General features: G+C 50.4%; 1 long non-coding RNA gene across 1 annotated transcript; it reads left to right on the forward strand.

The window, feature by feature from the left end:
- The first annotated feature begins 1,683 nt into the window (after positions 1-1,683).
- Positions 1,684-6,655, forward strand: LOC131516550 (uncharacterized). The gene is made up of 3 exons (XR_009264146.1): positions 1,684-2,158; positions 2,342-2,431; positions 5,834-6,655. It is a non-coding gene; the product is annotated as an uncharacterized LOC131516550 (long non-coding RNA).
- The last annotated feature ends 9,309 nt before the right edge of the window (positions 6,656-15,964 follow it).

Here is a 15,964-nt window from a genome sequence, read left to right on the forward strand (position 1 = left end):
GAAGTGAAAGGGTTAAAGGTTTTCTGGTCAAAATGACCCAACAGAAGGAGCCCGGCCCAGAGCTGAAATCTAAGTGCTAATGACCGCTGCCCTTCACCCCACTGCTGTCCACCGGCCGGACCTGCGGCTGGGCGGGGGCCAGGGCTGGGAGAGGGCACAATGTTCTGCATTTAACATTTGAACTTCTCCTATGCGAGGCAGCAGGCCGTTTTGTCCTGAGGTCGCTGACCCTGGCTCCCCCATCAGCTGCCCTGAAACCTTAATTGAATGACAGATGGTCATCTTCGAGGTCTCCAGAAGCTGCGCGCTGCCAGCCGCGTGGGGGCTACGGCCCCAGGCCCCAGCGGTCCTGCCCCGACTCTGCCAGCAAGGGGAGGGCGGCCCAAGCATCAGGCGCCCTGCAAACACGCCCGGCGCAGGAGAACAGCGGGGTCAGTGGGCCATGGCTGCGCTCCCGGTGGAAGCCAAGACCTCAGTGGCCGCGCGGGAGAAACCGCCGGATCCTAGTGCCCCTGCCAGCCTCCCGGGTGGAGCGCCCACGCCAGGCCTACGGCAGGGCGTTCTCCCTGGCAGGTGGAAGCCTGGCCCACCCTCAGGCCTTTGGAAGCGGCCGAAGCGGGACAAAACCGCGTCTTCTATACCGAAAGGCCTAAGTTCCAACATCCTCGGGACCCGCAGCCTCGTGGTCGGGAGCCTGTGTGGCCTAAGGCCAGCAAGCCATTGTCCAATCTCAGGACGCCCACCTCCAGGCCTGGCCCTCCCTTCAGGGCCCGCAAGGAGGCTGGATTCCGCGCGGACCGCTCTACCGCACGCGGCCTGCCCTAAGCCGCAAGGAGTACCTTCGAGCGAGCGCGGTTCCCGGCCGAAAGCCACTCGAGCCTCGCTGTTCCCGAGGGTCCCTGCGCCTCCCGGGCTAATACCTGAGAGCTGGAATCTCAAAACCATCCCACTGCGGGGAGCTTTCGGGGTAATAAGGTAAAAGATGGGAGCCCAGAAAGACGCCCGGCGGCACCACGCCTAGCCACGCTGCCTCAGCCCTCTGCCCGCGCTCTAGTGTCCTTTTATTATTTTTTTTTTTTTTAAATAAAAGCTGCGAGTCCTACAATTACTAGGATTACAGTGAGCGGGTATTGATCTGTAGCCAGCATTGTAGGATCAAGCAGGCGGGCGGAGGCAGACATCTCCGCCCCCACCCCTCGTCGCCATCTAGTCCAGCAAAGCGCTAAAAAAACGTTTCTAAATGTTTGATTTCAGACGCACCGTCAACACCTGCTGCAAAAGAATGACCCTCCCCCCACCCTCTCCTACCCACCAGAGCGGCCACACCTCCTTCCCTCCACCCGTGGGCCTCCCAGGCCCGAGCCAGCTACGCCACCACCTTCAGCCTCCCCCCCCCCCCCGCCGCCGCTTTTTTTTTTAATTACTGAGGGAAAATATACACATAAGAAAAAAAAAAGAAAGAAAGAAAGAAAAAAGAAAAGAAAAGAAAAAAAAAAGCCTCTCTGGCAGGCGCGAGAGGGGGTGGTGAGAAGGCCAGGGAAGGCGGTAATGCAACCCTAATGCACAGATAGCTGACATCAACTTCCGTCAGGCAGCTCCTGAAGATCGAACCTTTCGATTGTAACTGGGACAATTTGCATAGTGATTCCCTTTCAGAGCTTTCCCGGGTCCATAACAAGCCCAGGCAGCTATTCAAATGCAAGTTGCAACCCCAAATGCGAGGGTGGCCTGACCAAAAGGAGCCACCCGGCTCCTGGGAGAAGCGAGACCCGTGCTCCGGTTCTCATCCTTCTCTGTTCTTCCTTTTCTCTTTCTCTTCTCCGGTTCCTGATTTAGCTGGGAGCTGTTTATTTATGGCTGCAAATGTGTGTGTGCGAGGGAGAGGGAGAATTGATCTTTGCCTGGATTTAAAGATGGAGCCGAAGGCGCTGGAGGGAATTTGGGTTTGTGCGTCTGGCTCAAACCCTGCGCGCCAAAGGGGGCCGTTTGGCACGGAGCCCGAGGTCTTTCTTTCTCGCACCCTTCACCTCGCGACCCTGCAGGAATCCGCGGGCCCAGGAGCGGCCTGACTGACCCACCTGCCCCGGGCTGAGCTGTCGAGAAAGGCTTCATGGAGGGGGCCAACCCGTCCTGGTCTTTAAAATGAGCACAATAAAAGGTATCACCTGCGACATGTGCGGATTATTTTTTCTTAGGGTTCATTGACGCGGGAGCGGGGTGGGGCGGCTTACAGGTTCTGAGGAGGGGGGAATTAGGATGCCTGAAATTAGACTCCCCAGTTTCCCGGTTTCTTTCACATTTGAAATTATGCAGATTGACTCTCGTTTCCCTCCCTCCTTAGGGGGGCAAATCCTCCAACGCGAACCTGATCGCTTGTCACAGAAGCAACTTGCCATGAAATCCGCTAACGCGCCGCGACTCGCCCACCGGGGTAAGCCAGTCTCACAAGCGCGTGCGGGGGGAGGGGGGTGGGTAAGCCGGGGCAGGGGCTCCAGGGGCCCTGCCATTCAGGTCCACTGCTGAGCTTGTGGCCACGCAAACAGGGTGGGAGCCGAGGGCGGAGGGCAGAAGCCGCGTCACGGCCTGGGTGCCGAGCGGGGGCGCCCCCCTCCCGCCTGCCTTCCCAGCCACGACCGCTAACGGGTCCTCCTGGCGAGTTTAAAGTAGCAAATGAGGGCAGGGAGGAGGACTCCCAAGCAGGGAGTAAATATCCCGGCGTGCCCAGCTGGGTGGCCGGTACGCGAGCGCGTATGCGGTTTGTGCGCGGTTCTCCTGCGAAGCAGCGTGAGGATGCAGAACAGCACCTGCCTTGGTGCGCGTTGTGGAACTGGAGCCCTCGGAATTCACATACGGGGGTAGTGGGGAATTACCCCGATTGGAACTTGTCTCCACATCCCTAGAGAGCTTCCCGCTTTCTGAATCTCCCAGGTTGCTCGGTTGGCTCTCCAAATTCAGCCCAAACCTGCTAAAGATGATCACAGGCCACTATTCTTGCAGCATTGACCATTATCTCAGTGGCAGAACCAGCTTCTCTGGTGAGAGAGCAAAAAGCGGCGGCTTAATTTATTTTCTTTCTTTTCTTTTCTTTCTTTTCTTTTTTTGAAGTTGTGAGAAATTGTAGGCTTCTTAAACCCATAGAAGCAGCCGAACACATATTTGCCCATGTTCTTTGCTTATATTGGTTCCGGTGCTGGAAGCTGTCAATCCATGAGCTTTTTCGTTGTACTCGTTCTATGCAGAGCACTCGGGATATTTTTCTCATCTTTTAAACCTTTGTATCTTAAGAAATATATAGAATGCTCTCCTGATTGTTTCATAATAGGTTTCTTAAAGACTAGATATGTAGAGGGAGTGTTTGGGATTGAATGGTAAAAAAAAAAAAAAAAAAAAAAAAAAAAAAAAAGCAGACTGGAAGGTACAAATAAACTCAGTGCAAATTGAAAACAAATTGAACAAACGAAATGATTATGAAAGAAGATGAGGGAATTAACTAGGCTGGGAAGAATAGGTTTAAGGTCTGAAGTTTGCAGATTTAATGTCCATAGGTAACAAATTGAAAAGAATTAAATCAATGCTTTTGCCTGTGTGTGCACAACCAAAGAGCACACATCCTCCTGGGTATCTTGGTCAAGTGCACATTTATTTCAAGGCATTTCAAAGGGCAATTCAGCTTTGAGATGCTTTCCTGTTTTTGGCAAACTACAACTAGTTAGGTGACCTTTAGTTCCGGGTGGAAAACAATTTAAAATTTATTTCCGGCTGTAGAAAAAAGTAAAATTTTTACAACTCTGATAGTTAAATTATTACAGGTTTTTAAGGAGTTAATTTGATGTAAATAACCTACTCTTCTGTGAGCACAGGAGTAACTTAGAGGCCTTGGCTACAAGAAGCTTCTGTCTGATGGTGACAGCTTTGTGTGTCTGAGGGGAGTGTGAGGAGGCTCTGAACCTAGCTTTGGGTTTGTTGCATCCCTCTCCCTCTCTTAAAACAGTAACTCAAGATGTAAGTAAAAGTGTTTTCATTTTTTATTGATCCTGCTAACATCTTTCATTATCCAGCATGTAGCCACAGCAAATTATTGCTCATTTGATACCGAGAATTCTATTGACCATCGCTTTCATTGGAGAGAGAATTCTAACTACTCTGCTGCTGTATAGTCAGTCAAAGCTAAGGCTGAGGACGTTCCTCTGCTAAAACTGAAGTAAATTGAGCCCTCTGCCTCCAGGAATTGATGGAGATATGTTCATTACATTGGGCCACGTGAACATGCATAGAAATATGCTTTTTACTCTGCTGACCTTGCCCCCATTCATGCAAAAGGTCGGCCCCTTTGGAACAGATCTGCCGTCTTGGAGGGCTAGGTATTCGTTTGCCTCTCCTGGATCCCTTGTGACAACTTCTTTCCAGTTCTGACCAGGGTTGGAGCAAAGGAAATGATGAAATGATGCAAAGGAAGCCTGCTCCTGTGGTCAATCCTGTGCTCAAAACCAGTCCAATTTGGACACCTACAGAAATCATTAAACCTCCCCACCCTCACCAAAATAAAAATAAATCTCCTAAAATATCCAGATGAGTGACTTTATGGTCTGGATATGATTTTCTAAATTAAACTGAACACCCCCCCCCCACAAACACACACACTAAGACCCCACCTTATCAGACAGGGCTAAGTAGGGGAGGAGGGAGCTCTGAGATCAGCATCTGTTCTCTCTTTGGTTGGCAATGGGCATCCAAAAGAGAATGATGGTCCAGGCGAATCCTGCGCTCACCTCACACCAGAAGCCAAGCAGGTGGAACCTCAAGCCTAGTGAAGGAGTGAAGGTCTGACCTTTGACCTGGAAACCCCAGCTCTGGGACTCTCAAGGCTGGAGACAGAGGCCAGTAAGGAAAAGAGGCTGGAGAGACGGACAGGGATAAGAGACTGCCGGGTTTGTTCCCTGAGAAGCTGGTAGATGAATCTGCCTTGACACAGGAAGGAGCTGGAGCTACCACACAGCAGAGGCCACCCAATGCCCCAATCCTTGTTTGGCCTTCCTCCTTCCAAAGGCAGCCTCCTCTAGCCCTGCCTGTCAGGACCCAGGGCCTTCACCTCCTCTCTTTGGGCATCTCCCGGCAAGGTGCCTGACTCGAGGGTACGCTGGCTGGGCCGGACAGGGCAGAGAGCAGCATTGAGCCCGATACCGAAAGAAGGCTAAGCTGGTGGGGCTGGACTGCTGCTAGCCCAGTTTCGGCACCCAGCCGGGCCTGTCAGATTTCCAAGTAACAAGCAATCCATGCCGGCTTCACCTTAAGCCCTCGACCGGGAGAAGAGGCCAAACGACCTTGGAGAAGCCACGTCCCTGGGGACTCCGTAGAAGAGAGGGTTAGGTTAGGTTTCATTTCAGAAACCTCCAGGAGATAAATCCTCCAGGTTCCAGAACAAAAGGAGAGCCAATTAACGACTTTAACAAATGAATCCGCGGCTTGTGCAACCCATTAAACAGAACCAACTCCAAATCGGAAGGCGCGGGGGAATTCTAAGGGACCTGGCTTGGTAGTTATTTTCCTAATTGTGCTAAGTGCTCTTGAAGCTATTCACACTCTCTCGCAGGCCACGCTCCATGAACCTTAGTGCGCGGTTGGGAGCCACTTTGTTCTAGAACAAGGCAGTGAACGAGTGGGAGCCTGCTCTGGGCACGCTGGTCTCTGACCGAAGAGCAGAAGCTGAGAGATGAGGGTAGATTCTAACTCGGCTACTGGGGATAAAGGTAAGGGAGAGGGAAATGAATTTGAGACGAGATTCACATGGTGGATTTTTTTTTTTTTTTGGTTTTTCTTTTTGTTTTTAACGTAGATAAATACCCGCCGGCGTTGGTGTAACCAGCGCACGCCCAATACACTCGTATTCCTCGAATGCGCTCACCGCCGGCCACACTTGGAGAATCCAGTGCAGAGGTTTCCGAAACCCCATTTTCCTGATTGCAGCCCAGACTCTGGAAACCCACGAACCTTCGGGGGAAGGGAGCCTGTTCCGGGCCAAGCGGAGGGTCAGGAGCCAGCGCGGGCCAAGCAGAGGGTCAGGCGTGAGCGCGCACATGCACACACACGCGCGCGCGCACACACACGCATACGCACACGCACACGGATGTATACACGCACTAGGACTGCGATGGAAGATGCAGGGTGGCTGGACGAGGATCTGGGAGGCTACGACTGAGGGAAGGCTCTGGCGCTGCCAGACCCGTGCAACCTCTAAAGCAGTGTCATCCTTAGAGTTATTTAGGGGAACAAGACCTGGGACATGGGTTTGAGTTAAAGAAATTAGGGGCAAGGTACAGATGGCCCAGCACATCTTTAGAATGAAGCAGAATTGAGAACTGAGGAAGCTAGACCCGCACTGCTGTAAACTGAAAATTAGGAAATATAATACCCTCACACAGCAGCAGCACGTCTCTGATGGCTGGCGAGCTCATCCCTGAGCAAGGGGTCTCTGGCCTCGCCACTGAGCTTCACAAACACCCTTTCAGCCTCCTCCAGGTTTTGCCAGGCAAATGAAATGAGCAGAATACCATAGTAAATTACTTTGTTCAGCCCTCTGTCTTTTTATGAGAATAAAAGGCAACACTTTGTCATTTTTAATCATATAAGCAGACAATAAACCTAATTTCGATATTGATTTTTTCCAGAATCAAGTGATTTTGTGCAGTGTCTGTTGTGTTTCCTTTCCAAGGAATGGCCGCTTGCTGGTAGATTGTGTGGGTATAATGCTGCATCTACGCAGCGGGCGATTATCTGTAACATGCAGTTGATGGTGGACTTTGAAGCCAGATAGGTGAGAGGTGGCTCTTCCCGGATGGCAGGAAGTTTCGTTTTTGTCTAATTATCTAGATAATGGTTTCAACTGGGCTGCCTCTAGAGCCCTAGGGTAGATTTAAGGCTCTCGGCTGGCAGTTTTACAAGTTATGGCCTCAGAGATTCACTTTAATTTTTTTCAAAATATAGCCAAATAAATAAAAGTAAAAACAACAACCCAAGATTCTTGCTAATATCAGGGGCCCAGATGGCACCCGGAGGAGCATTAGCAAGGGGAGCACACTCTCCCTGTTTGTCGAGTTCCAAGCCTGGGAAAGGGGTGCCACTGAGCCAGCTGGACATGGCCACTGCAAAGACTCAGCTGAAAGTGTCAGGGGATACCTGTTACAGCAAAAGGGCCTAGAGGGTGCTCCCTCTGCATTCTGGAGCTGACTTGCCTCTTTAAAAAAAAAAAAATTATTTGATGTCTGTGCAGAATACAGTGAGCACCTTTCATAGGAAAGTCTTGAGGTACAGAGAAGTAGACCAGGCCTCTCTGCTATAGAAGGAAGAGAAGGAAGAAGGAAATGAGGGAAGAAAGCTTTAGAGGAAAAAAATAATGAGAATAGAAAGGGAGAGGGAGAAAAGAAGGAAGGTAGCAGAAAATTAAAAAGGAGAGGTGGAGAGGAAAGAATAGAAGGAAGGGGGAGGGAAATAAAAAGAAGTGAAAAAGATGGTGAAGGACAGGAAGAAAAGAAAAGAAGGAAGAAAAACAAAATTTAAAAGAACTAAAAAGTACAAAAATACCCCATCCTTTGCAGGAAACTGTAGTTGACCTGGAACATTTCCTGTGGCTCCATCCAGGTGGCTCCTACTCCCTCCTGAAACGGAGAACAAATGACTGGCCCAAGCATAAATTAAAAGCCTCCCAACTTCCTACTCTAATCCAAAAGACTAGACTCAAAACCAACCAGACCGAGTCATAAGGGGAGGACCCACCTACTATCCTAGCATCTTTTATAAGGATGCCCTTATAATTAGCAGGGAGGCGACGCCCTCCCCCCCCCCTTCCGCTTGCAAACGCCTGGGACCCTGCCTATGGGAGGGGACCTGGTAGCCCTATGCTCCCCCCCCCCCCCCCCCACGCAGGGTGTGGGGGTGGAACCTCGGGCCTGAGAGTGACCCTGGGGCTTTGACCTTTCCCTGCCGTCCTCCAGGGTCAGTATTTAACCTTTCGCTCCCTGGTTCCTGCCCTCGGCTAGGGAGAAAAGGAAAGTGGGTCGATATTTGGGACCAGCCAGGAAGAGGGGGGAGGTGCCCAGGCCGCTTTGCTGGAGGATGAGTCCCAAACCTGAGCGCTCACACCACTCCCCACGCTTAGGAAACCGAGCCTCGAGGATCCTGCGCTTGCCCGGCGCTGGATGCCAAGGCCCAGTTACACCCCGTGCCTGGTAAAGAACCCCCTGAGGCATGGAGGAGTTGCGTGAGCGTCATTCCCAGTTTTCCTGCCCTGTTTAGAGCAGTTTCTCTTCAACCAAACTAATTCCTTCTTAGACATGAGCCACCCGTTCGCATGTGGGGAATACGGAGAGCCTTAGCCAGATGGACTGGAGGTGACAGTGTGGAAATCAGACCTGTGAGCTCCCTCCACCCCGCCCCCCCCCCCCCCCCCCCCCCCCGCCAAGCCAAAAGTATTTGACGCTTCTATGGGAACGGGTGCCAAGAGGACCAGTGAAGAAATCGGGCCAAAGTCCGGGCTTCCGGGCCCCAATGACCGCTTCACTGTCCCTGCTGGGACAGCAGAGGCCAGCCTCGCCCCTGACACATTCCACTAACTTCCAAAAGCGCCTGCGACCAGCGCCCCAGAGGGCTCTCCTGGCGGGGGTGGGGGAAGGTGGGCTGCAAACCGGAGGCTGCAGAGGCGAGCAGAGGGCCCTCCACTCCCCAGCTCCCCGCGGCTTAGGGTTTTCGCGGTCTCCCCAGCTGGAGCCGGGGCCGCCAGGAGCCAGAGCGTTAGGTTCAAATGCATCAAGACTCTGAAGTCATTTATCCGGTTTCATAAATAATTTTCTTATTACACTTAAGCCCGATTCCTGCCCCCTTCCCATTTTTATTGCGGGGTTTCAGCGGCTAAAAAGTTTCTAAGTCGTGTGGGTCGTTGTTTTCCTTTTTCCATCATTAACATCATTAATATACGCTATCAATAACCCTGTCGTTCGGAGCCGAGTTTCACGGTATTGATCCACGCAGCTATTCATCTCTGCCATGCAAGACACGGAATAATTTTCGCATTACAGTAGCTTGGATTTGCTTTTAATTCATATTTAAAGCTGCAACCGGCTCGGTGGAGCGCTCTGCGAAAGACTAGAGGCGCCTAATTAATAATAAGTTAGAAACGAAGGAAGGCACTGGCGAATAAATAATTAATACAGACATCTATGTCTCTTTGAATATTGCTCCTTTAAAAATTTAGACTTACCAGGACCATACTGTAAGTCTGCAATTTATATTGCAGGGATGATTTAAGAAAGCTATTTTTTTCCTTGAAATACTATGCTAAATTATTTACAGTGTTTTGCAAACCTAAGTTCCTTCATTAGCTAGCCCCTCCGGTTTGTTCCTTCCAGGTGGAAAACACCAATTTTTTTAAATAATCGTAATAAGGATCGTAAAAATCTCCCAGCAAAAACCACCGTTTGCGATTAGCTGCGAGTGTCAAGGGTGGAAGCAGATTGGCCCAGAAAGTCCAATATGGGGTCTCCAGTTCTCTGAGGTCTGGGGGCTGCCTCATAGGGGGTTTTCTTAGGGAAGGCAAACAACAAAATCCAAACTATTGACCAGTGACTTTAGGCATTTGCTGGTACCAGAAGAGACGGAGTTTGAGGTACACTCAGAATCCTCAAAGGGCCTCTGGAAAGAGGTTGGGCTTTGAGGGTTCCAGGTTCTACCCCAAGGCAAAAAAAAAAAAAAAAAAAATCAGGATTTTTAGAGAAAGGCCATTGAAATCCAGGATTGGATTCCAGGTTAGCCAGCAACTACAGTGGATGAAGAGAAACAGCAAAATTCAAGTGGGTAGAAGTGACTGAAAATCGGGAGCAGTTTTTGTGTGAGAGAGACTAGGATTTGTTTGCAATATTGTTAGCAATATTGATTTTTTTGTTACTTGGATTAATGTATGTTAAACAGGAAAATACAGGCATTAGTCAAGTACATTATAATCATCTATTGTTGAGAGCAAAATTTTTCAGGTGAGTGCCAGAGACTGGCGACTGTAAGGCACTTCCAGGGACCTCAAGACCACCCAGGCTTAGATTGGGGCAGCCGAGGCCCCCAGAGGCTGGCTGTGTGGGAGAAGGAGGGGGCTTCACAACTCCAGCTCCCTCTTCCTCTCCCCTTTTTAGAATTACAGCCTTATATTTAACCAATCCACTACCCAGGTGTGTCAGGCTTGACCTCTCTCCAAGGGTTAAATGATGATTAGACAAAAGGAGAGGTGGAGGCGCTCTTGGCCACCCGGGTCCCTCAAAATTCCTCATCTCGCCCTCCCATCTTCCTTCCAGCCTCCTAGCCCCGCCTCCAGGCCTCCTGGCCCTGGTAACCAACCTTACAACCCTCCTGAATCTTGACCCACGACTAGGGGCTCCCACATCCCAGCCTTGGTGGCCCGAGGCCCGGCGGGTCACACAGCCCGCGTGCCTACACAAATACATGCGCGCGCGCGCACACACACACACACACACACACACACAGAGGTTAGGCCTGAAAAAAAAGACACACGAGGTGGAGAGAGAGACACACGAGCTTCTATTCATGACCGCCTGCAGACCCTCCCAACCCTCGCCCTCCCCCAACCCTTGGGCGTCAACCGGGCGCAGAGAAGCAAGACTCGGAGAAACGACACATTCACACCTCTCTCTCTCTCTCTCTCTCTCTCTCTCTCTCCCTCCCCGCCTTTCCTCACACACACACATACAAAAACACACAAAACACCCCAATCCCTAGGGACGCCGCCCTCACCCCGCAGGCCCTGCCTCCACCGCCTGCTTTCGTGGGTTGGAGGCCAAGGCTGCGCTCTCAGATTTTCTTCTCAAGGCCCCTCCTGCGCCCTGGGTCACCATATTTATGTGGCAAGACACTGCGACGCACGCACGCCCCGCCGCCCAGGTGAAAGTCTTTTCCGAACTCTGGGGAAGCTAACGGGCACTCCCAGGACCCCTTGGGCCTCGGGTGGTCTTGGGTGGCTCGGATGGCTCGGGCGGAGACGGGAAAGTGAGCTTCAGGATCAGAGGGTGAAGGCCCGAGGAACAGATTTCTGGGCCCCAGAGATTTAATAATCCTGCGCCGGAATGGCGCGCGGGCCAAAGGCTGGCGCACTCGCTCAGAGCATGAGGGGTCCCATACTCCGAGGATGGGTTCGCGCGCAAGTCAGGGAGTGAAGGGACGAGGAAGCCGAGACTAGCAATGTGGACTGGGCCAGATGGGCAAGAAAAGAAAGAAGAGCGGAAAATATGAAGGGGAAAGAACAGATGAAGGAAGGGAGGGAACAGGGAGGCTCGGCCAGGAGAAAACAAAGGGCTCTGAGGGGGCCCGGCTGAGCGTGGAGGGAAGCGCTGTCAAGGGGTGGGGAGCCCGGAACACCAGCGTTTCATTTTTAAATCTTCTAGGTGTCTGCGGGTCAAATAAAGACAAGGGCAGTAACGATTATTCTGTTAAATCTATGGTACTTGACTGCGCAAACACTAATTGATTAGACACCAAAATGATTTGTTTAAAGAGTTTTCCTTCCCAAGTGCAGCTGTTCTCGGCCCGGGTAGACGTTATCCTGCGAGGCTGCGGAGAAGCCCGCCAAGTGGGCTGTGCGCCCGACCGCAGAGCCTGCAATCTAACGGTGTAAGGGTGTTTGGTCCCAGCCTCTCCAGTCTCAGGCTGGGCCGAAACCTGCGACTTTCACCCCTATGTTCATCAGGCCTGGAGGCTGGTGCATCGGAGACCGTCGTGAGCCGACTTTGTCCTCCGCCAGCCCTCTTTGTTCCGAGTTCTACTCACTTTGCCTTGCACCAAAAGGGACCCTTCTCCCTTGTCCCGGTCCTCCCTAGACCCCAGCACTGCTACTTTCTACCCCCCCCCCCCAGCGTGGCTAATCCAGAAAGGGAAGAGGAGCCTTTTAAGCATCGCCCCAAAACTGAAAAAATTCGTCGTCCTCCGCAGCCGTTATAGGTCTCTCCTTGTGACATGCTTCAACCATACAGAGATAAGACCAAGGAAATCCACGGAAGGGTTGGCGAGAGAAGCCCAACTCTCCCGGAATAGAGTTGACTGCGTCCAGCGCCTGGTCCTCTGGCCAGAGCGTCACCCAGAAGCTTTGAACCCTTCCCGCAGCCCCACGGCATCAGGACACCCCTTTTCCCTTCAGCGCTCTGATGCCTTAATAAGCCCTCGCCAGAGGCCAGAGTGGAATGGATTTAAACCCATGAGAATCCGCCTCTGGCTTACAAGATGGCCCAAGAGAGGAAGTAATCAGAGATGCTCTATCAGGACCGCTGACATCCTGAGACCACTGCCTCTCGCATCTCCTGGAACGCAACCCTTGAACCTTCTAGAACCCCGAGTCAGGAGGGGTTGGCACGGGCCCTTCTCCAGTGTATCTTCTCTTTGGGACTTAGAAGGAGTGGGTAGGAAATGAAACAAAGGCGAATGCAAAAGTACAGTTATATATATACTCATATACACACATATTATATATTGTCATGGGCAAAACCTGTAATTTAGTTTGTTAGGTTTTCTTTTTCTTTAAAAAGGGAAAAAAGTTAACCTAAGAGATGAATAAAAACTATATGCTAAATAGAAGATCAAAGGTTGACAAAGAGGGCTAGAATAATTGGTTACCACTTCCTCGGGCCCCCAGAGAGGGGGGAGAAGCCATTGACTAATTTAAAAAAATGGTTTTCAATAGTGAATCACCGGGTCACTTCTGAATTTTTTTGGTGCTCTATTCTAAACTAACAGCAATTTTCTGAATAAAATTCCTACAGAGGTGTAAAGGACAGGAGAGGCTGGCAGGAAGCATCCAAGACCAAACACTTCACTCCACAGTTATCAAGTTCCCTACTGTTGCCAACCCCATAGAAATGGTTCCTCACCAGGATTTTAATTTTAGACTTGCTACGGGCATCAGAAATTCTGGTGAGTTACATTCTGAGGCTCTAGCCAAGGAGTCAGCCTCCCCTGGAGCCCTGGATGGGAGAATCTGCCCTTGACACCAGGTTTGCTGTTTGTATGGTCAACAAATAGGAAGTAAACATTTAATGGCTCAGAGGTGCTAGAAACATTTTTTTTGGAATGGTCCTACAAACTAGAACTGAGCCAGGTTACATCTCTATAACTCACAAGAAGAACTAACACGGGAATTCTGAAACTTATGGAAGGTTCTGAGAGAATTTTGTGTGGCCAGCATTTGGAGAAATGGCCTTATTCCCAGTCTCTTTTCTATGCATGGTAGAGTTACATGGCAAGCTGTGGCCCACTCAGTACAGGAAGGACTGTATCTGCCCAACCACTGCCACCCAACATTTACAAAATAAGCAGTCTGAAAATCTTGTTTCTGCACTGAAAATATTGCCACTAACAAACATCCAGTCTGTAGTATTATTTCTTTCCTTCTTAAATATATACATGTATGTAATTTCGTGGTGGTGATTGGCCCTATTTTTTTTTCCATTAATTTCCATGCTTCTACTCAAAATCTAACCGGCTGACAGTAAGCCCTCCCCTTAAATTTCTTGACTGTCATAAAAAATTGAACAGCATCCTGTAATTGTATACACTGACCAGCCAAGTAGTTTTAAGGGGCCCCTCTCGAGCTGTAATTATTTCTTTACCCATAGTTCACCTGATGGGTACCAGGCATTGTGTTGGCACTGCAAGGTGGGGTGGGGGGGAAGCAAGAGAGGAACAAAATGATGAAAAGCTATCGCAGCCCTCCAGCAGTTGGCAATCCATCTAGTGTCTGTCACACACACACACACACACACACACACACACACACACACACACGTATATTCACCTTAACTAAGCTTAAGAGCATCCTTCCCACTCATCACCCATCCTTAGTAACAGGAAAATTTTCCAAAAGGTCAAATAAGAATATAATGTTTCTTTAAAAATCATTGCAATTTGGGTCAACTACAGGTAAACAATGGTTATGAGAGGTGTGAAAAGCCAAGAAAGGTTAGGGAGATTTGCAAACCAAAAGCAAGTCCTGTACACACATTACTGTAACATACATAACACTTATACAGATCTTTCCTTTGACTTCTCCTTTAGAGACCAAGACTGAACCAGACCCTCTTTTTGTAGGGGGTGGGGGCCAATGTTGAGCTCACCTGATCCCAGCCCTCTTCATAGGCTCCAGGGGCCCAGCTGGGAACCACACATGGACAGTTTCCAAGATCAAGTCCCTAATTACTTACACAAAGAGAAAACCATGAACACTTTGTGCACTTGGTGATATCCACGTCTTTCTTTTAACAAACTGTCTTTTGGGAAGAGAGTTGTCATAAGGGCAAATCAATCATTTCAAGGGGATTAAAATATGTGTGGGTGGGGAGGATACACAATGGTTTAGCTCAAAGGCAGCCTGCTACTGTAAGCTATTGTCTGGTCTCATATGAGAGTTACGTACTCTATGTTGTAAGAAAAAAGAACAGAAACAATAAGGAACCAAGGATACAGCTTCCCACCAATATATTGTGATTCAGTAGGCAGAAACTGTGTTTTATGCTTGTGTGTGTGTGTGTGTGTGTGTGTGTGTGTGTGTATGAATAGTTTAGGTGTAGATATAAGTTTAAATAGAGTAACTGTGTTCCCTGACTTTCTTTATGTCAGTGTGTTCCCCCCCCCAAAAAAAACTTTTCATTTCTGGGGGCGTTAAATTCCTAAATGTTCGCTGTGCAGGTAGACACTAAGTCCTCCAAGATGCATTCCCATTTCCTGGGCCTCCACAAGCATTATTTGGAAAAGATAGGCATGCCTCTTGGTGATGAAACCAACCAGATTAACCAATCCCAGGACATGACCACTTTCAAGGAAGTCAAGTTGGACTGTACCCACTGGCTTTAATCTACCTGGATCATGATGTTGCCCTGGTTTTGTCAGGGAACTAGATAAAGAGATGGGCCTGCTTATGCCTTAGCTGATTGGAAGTTTCTCCCAAGGATTGTGTGGCTCAAGTGTTTGCTTAGGGGACTCAGTCACCACTACTCCCACTACCTAAGCCCTGGCCTCTCCTAGGGTCTAAGAACATTTTCAGCAGAGACACTGCTGGTGGGCTCTGATTAAGTGCCCCAGGAAAGGAATGTACAGTCTAAGTTTGGCCCAGAGAAGGCCACACACGCTTTGTTCCATATCCAGGTCCAGATAACCCAGGCTCTGAGAGCCTGTCCCCCATTGTGACCACTGCTTGCCTGGGGCTGAGGCTCGGCGCTGACCCGGTCGTAACTGCCAAGGGCTGGACAATGGGCACATCTGTCCTTTCTCTGAGGGATGAAAGCACCTAAGCAGACAAGGCTCTGCCTTTTGTTACGGATTTTTTTTTCTCTCTTTTGTAAATGAAAGAAAGCCTCGGCATGTGGTAGCCGGGTGTACGTCCCACACTGGGGGCCTCCCCACGCGTCCCCACCAAGCCCAAGGACCAGGTTCGATTCCAGATTGGAGCGTGATTGTGGGAAGCGGACAATTACGCCCGAGGCTGAATTGATTTTCAAATCTGGAGGCTTCTCTCGGGGACGCCGGGAAGAGGGCGTCCCTACGGGCCAAGCGGAGACCGGCGCGCCAGGTCCACACTGCCGGCGTCAGTTTTTCCCACAAGCAGAGTCCTCTGGGTGTTTCACCACGAGGGCCTTAGAGCAACCGCAGGAACAGCTCGCGCCTCGGCAGCCCCACCAGCACCCAGAAGTTAACGTGGGAACCCACCAGAGCACTCCCTACCCCCAATACACACACACACACACACACACACACACACACACACACACACACACACACTCATTCGCGAAGTGGCACGCCGCCTTAATTATCAGCTGAGATGAAGAAGGACCCAGGCGGCGGGGGACAGAGAGGTATGGCCGGGCCCGAACTCGTGGCACTGAGCGTTCTCCTCTCCCGCGCGTGTAAGAGGAAGGGTGGGCAGAGTATT

The sequence above is a fragment of the Neofelis nebulosa genome, chromosome 7 (genome assembly GCF_028018385.1).
Source record: "Neofelis nebulosa isolate mNeoNeb1 chromosome 7, mNeoNeb1.pri, whole genome shotgun sequence".
In the NCBI taxonomy this organism is placed as follows: domain Eukaryota; kingdom Metazoa; phylum Chordata; class Mammalia; order Carnivora; family Felidae; genus Neofelis; species Neofelis nebulosa.